The 5,000-nt window shown below is 53.3% G+C and overlaps 1 non-coding gene and 1 pseudogene across 1 annotated transcript; both read right to left on the reverse strand.

Moving 5' to 3' along the window:
• The window catches only part of LOC123319653, a 5,834-nt pseudogene extending 2,229 nt beyond the window's left edge, over positions 1-3,605 (reverse strand).
• A 537-nt stretch (positions 3,606-4,142) lies between these two features.
• On the reverse strand, positions 4,143-4,297 carry LOC123319692. Its single transcript, XR_006538638.1, has one exon. It is a non-coding gene; the product is annotated as a 5.8S ribosomal RNA (ribosomal RNA).
• Positions 4,298-5,000: the final 703 nt, after the last annotated feature.

Here is a 5,000-nt window from a genome sequence, read left to right on the forward strand (position 1 = left end):
TATATAGTTGTTGGAGGCGCTGTTGTTCGCTGCCTGGATGGTACCACCTCCATAAAAGGATCTCTCCAACCTCTCAGCATTACTTCGATCTATCGCCACTTTGGTGTTAAGGTGTGGTTTGATCATACGCTGCAACCGCCGCATCCAGGTCTCATCCACAGACATCACGCTGTCAAACATATCACATGTCTGTCTAGCTCTACTCAATCTTTCCATCATTATTATTGGGATCTTACGGGAGAACGAAAAAAGCCCTAGGCCCCCCATATTCACAGGTGTATACAGGCTTTCATCAATGATGTGAGTAGGCAACCTCCATATCTTTTTGACTGCCCTTCTTACCAGGCGATCAGCTGTTTTAAGTATTTTGGCGTTTATAGAGGGAGACTGCAGCGAGTGAATATACCTGGGCATAAGGTGCTGCGTCAGTACGCTTATTTTCTGTTGGGGTTTCAAGGGAGCCCTCAAGATTCTCCCCAGTTGTGCATCCAGGTTTTTGATGGAGCATGATGTCGCGCCGGAGTACGAATAGTATTGACCCAGATATTTGAAGGTCTCGTTAATGGAAGTAAGAGGCGGGATCGGACTGCCCCGGACGTAGAATTTTGGCGTTGGATGGACGAAAAGCTTTTTCTTCGAGGGTACTGTGGTCAGTGATAAAGATGTGCACTTTGCTGTATTAAGATGGAGTGATCGTGCCTCGAAGAAACGACATGCGAACTTCAGCAAAAACTGGGCATCCTTCGTATTCTCAGCAAGCAGCAGGAGGTCATCTGCATAGCCGAGCACAGAGATATTCGTTTCCCCAAATTTGATCCCTTTCCTTATCTTCAGGTTGGCTATAAGCTCGTCGATTACCATGTTGAAAAGTATAGGGGAAAGCGTTAAGAGAGTCATAGTTACTCCCGCCGTTTACCCGCGCTTGCTTGAATTTCTTCACGTTGACATTCAGAGCACTGGGCAGAAATCACATTGCGTCAACACCCGCTGGGGCCATCGCAATGCTTTGTTTTAATTAGACAGTCGGATTCTCCCAGTCCGTGCCAGTTCTGAGCTGATTGTTAGATGACGGCCGCAGAGATTTCCCAGAGCAACCCCGAAAGGTCGCTCACGGGGTCTCGAAGCTTGACGATTCCGCGGGAGGCCAAGACGCGGGACCGAGCTCGGATCAGAAGTAACGCAAGCGAAACAACTTCACCTCGCCCAGGCCCGGTACGTTAGCCGTGACCCACTTCCCCATCAAGCCCGACGCGCCACAATCCTCAGAGCCAATCCTTATCCCGAAGTTACGGATCTAATTTGCCGACTTCCCTTACCTACATTATTCTATCGACTAGAGGCTCTTTACCTTGGAGACCAGCTGCGGATATGGGTACGAGCCGGCGCGACGCCTACACGTGGCCCTCTCCCGGATTTTCAAGGTCCGAGGAGAAGATCCGGACACCGCCGCAAATGCGGTGCTCTTCGCGTTCCAAACCATATCTCCCTGCTAGAGGATTCCATGGAACTCGAACGCTTATGCAGAAAAGAAAACTCTTCCCGGATCTCTCGACGGCGTCTCCGGGTCCTTTTGGGTTACCCCGACGAACTCTCTTGCGAGGGCCCGAATTAAGGACGGTTCCGCTGCCGGGTTCCGGAATAGGAACCGGATTCCCTTTCGCCCGACGGGCGTGCGTAACATGTCAGGCATCCTAGCAGAGCTGAGCTGCTACATTACCTTTAAACACGATTAACAACGCCACATCAACATCGGCTTTCGCCTAGGGCTTAGGATCGACTGACTCGTGTGCAACGGCTGTTCACACGAAACCCTTCTCCACCTCAGCTCTCCAGGGCCTCGCTGGAGTATTTGCTACTACCACCAAGATCTGCACCGAAGGCGGCTCCAGACGGCCTCACGGCCAGCCCTTCTGCGCTCACCTCCGCGACCCTCCTACTCATCAGGGCTTCATGACCGCCCCGCGCGAGGCGAGGCGACCGCACATGCCGCTGACGGCCGAGTATAAGCACGACGCTTCAGCGCCATCCATTTTCAGGGCTAGTAACTTCGGCAGGTGAGTTGTTACACACTCCTTAGCGGATTCCGACTTCCATGGCCACCGTCCTGCTGTCTTAAGTTACCAACGCCTTTCATGGTATCCCATAAGCGTCGATTTAGGCGCTTTAACTCGGCGTTTGGTTCATCCCACAGCGCCAGTTCTGCTTACCAAAAATGGCCCACTTGGCACTCTGATCCGAAATCTCGCGGCTTCACATTCAAGCAAGCCGGAGATCTCACCCATTTAAAGTTTGAGAATAGGTTGAGGTCGTTTCGACCCCAATGCCTCTAATCATTCGCTTTACCGGATGAGACTCGTATGCAACGAGCGCCAGCTATCCTGAGGGAAACTTCGGAGGGAACCAGCTACTAGATGGTTCGATTAGTCTTTCGCCCCTATACCCAGTTCCGACGATCGATTTGCACGTCAGAATCGCTACGGACCTCCATCAGGGTTTCCCCTGACTTCGTCCTGACCAGGCATAGTTCACCATCTTTCGGGTCCCAGCGTGTACGCTCTTGGTGCGCCTCATCTCGCAATGAGAACGAGACGCCCCGGGAATGCGGATCGGTCGTGGAGACCGATCATCTTCCCTCGGTCCGCGTGAGCGGACGTTTACTTTCATTTCGCCTTTAGGTTTAGTGATTCCCAATGACTCGCGCACACGCTAGACTCCTTGGTCCGTGTTTCAAGACGGGTCCTGAAAGTACCCAAAGCAATAGCGTCGCTGATCGGCGTTTCAAGAGGTCTGTCCGAGAACACCGCGGCGAACAGTCGCGAACGGACGGAATCGGCACTAGGTCCGATCGCCATCGCGATTCGCATACTTGCCGCGGGCCGGACGCGAACTAAATCGCGGCCTCCCGCCATCAGTAAACCGTCGAGCGAGCTGTTCGGTTAACGCGTGTCCGCAAACATCGGCAGAACCGAGCTCGCGGTCTACACTGCGAGACCGTAGAACAGCGCCCAACGGATCGCGACGACCTACTAGGGGAGAAGTGCACGCGTCCGACGTCGGGTTGACGATCCGAAGGGCGCAGCTGGCGCGAACGCCACCGCTTCCACATTCAAAACGTCCCGACATCAGCCGCGAATGAATCTCCCCATTCGACCTTTCGGGTTTCTCAGGTTTACCCCTGAACGGTTTCACGTACTCTTGAACTCTCTCTTCAAAGTTCTTTTCAACTTTCCCTCACGGTACTTGTTCGCTATCGGTCTCGTGGTTATATTTAGCCTTAGATGGAGTTTACCACCCACTTAGGGCTGCACTCTCAAGCAACCCGACTCTAAGAAGAGATCCTCTAGCAAGCCGCAGCGGTCGCTACGGGCCTGGCACCCTCTATGGGCGATGGCCCCATTCAAGATGGACTTGAACGCGCCGCGAACTCGCCAGATAATGGATCCTTCCAAACACCACATCTCCCGGCGACCGGTTACGATCGCGGGATTCAGTGCTGGGCTAATCCCTGTTCGCTCGCCGCTACTAAGGGAATCCTAGTTAGTTTCTTTTCCTCCGCTTAATAATATGCTTAAATTCAGCGGGTAGTCTCACCTGTCCTGAGGTCGTAAGTTCGAAATCATCGAAGCGCGTCCCTTCCGGTCCTTGGGGGCTAGCGATCGCTATATCACGTCGCGTAAGTCCGCCGCCCTCGTGATAGAGGGGGCGACTTTGACGCAGACGCGAAAAGCGACGCTCCGCCGCTTCAGACCTAAGAGCACGCGTTCGGGGGGTGCGCTCATGAAGGCAAGATCCGCTCTTTCACCGAACGGGCGTACTTTGCGATCGGACGTCGTTCAAGAAGATTACTCGGACACGACGATCGCGTACCTCCACAGTTCGGTAGCAGATCTTGCGATACCGCGACACCACTAACTGTTGCTTTCGCAATTCAAGACGGCGCGTGTCGACGATTTTATACATCGACACGCGTCAGACCGTCCAACACGCCCGTACGGCCTTCTCTACGAGAGCTTACGTTAGACGCAATCCGAGAGAACGCTAGCGACGCCGATCCTTGATGGAGGATCCTATCGCACCGCGCTTCGGATTCGTCTCCGCGTACACATACGAGAGATATGGCCGGGCAGTCTTTGATATGGAACCGACCCTCAGTCAGGAGTGGTCCGAGGACAGTGTCCGAGGACCGCAATGTGCGTTCGAAATGTCGATGTTCATGTGTCCTGCAGTTCGCATGATGACGCGCAATTAGCTGCGTTCTTCATCGACCCACGAGCCAAGTGATCCACCGTTCAGGGTAATCTTTATGTTAGATTCTTCGGTTACGTCTCTTCGCTCGCGCGAAAGACGATCCCTACGAACCTTAGGCGAGACACGCGGAAACACCCGAATCCGCTTTAAATCGGACGATACATCGTTCTTCTCGTAACCAGGACGAGCGAACTTCGATCGCAGATCAGCGAGATTGTTAGTTTACCGATCGTGTACGTGCCATAATCAAGTGACAATTATCGTGAATTTTACGGACAAAAGACAGACGTCTCCGACATCCCGTATGAGCGGATATATGAAAACGCTTATGTAACGGGCGTCGTACCACGTCGACGTCTCTGTCCGAGGAATGATCGCCTTCCGTCACGTCGCCACGTGTGCCACATACCATCCCGTACATCCGACGATCTCCTTGCGAGATCGAAGGCATCGACGGCGACTGACGTGCGCACACAAGCAGTTCGACAGAAACGACAGATCTGATCGGGCGAAGATCTTTAAAACCTACGGTCGGTTCCTCGGTTCGTCGTAAAAACGAACCTTCGCCTTACCGCGAACGTTAAACGTTCAAGGTACCCAAAATGATCCCGTCTTAGCGACTTACATCCCTTTCTTTATGCACGATCGACACGTAGCGGACGCGTACAATCTGCTATCGTCCTCCGTAGAGGACGACGGACGTACTTTGCGAACGCGTGTCGATCGAGATCATCATTAACGTCGATCAGACA

The sequence above is a fragment of the Coccinella septempunctata genome, chromosome 8 (assembly GCF_907165205.1).
Source record: "Coccinella septempunctata chromosome 8, icCocSept1.1, whole genome shotgun sequence".
Classification (NCBI taxonomy): Eukaryota; Metazoa; Arthropoda; class Insecta; order Coleoptera; family Coccinellidae; genus Coccinella; species Coccinella septempunctata.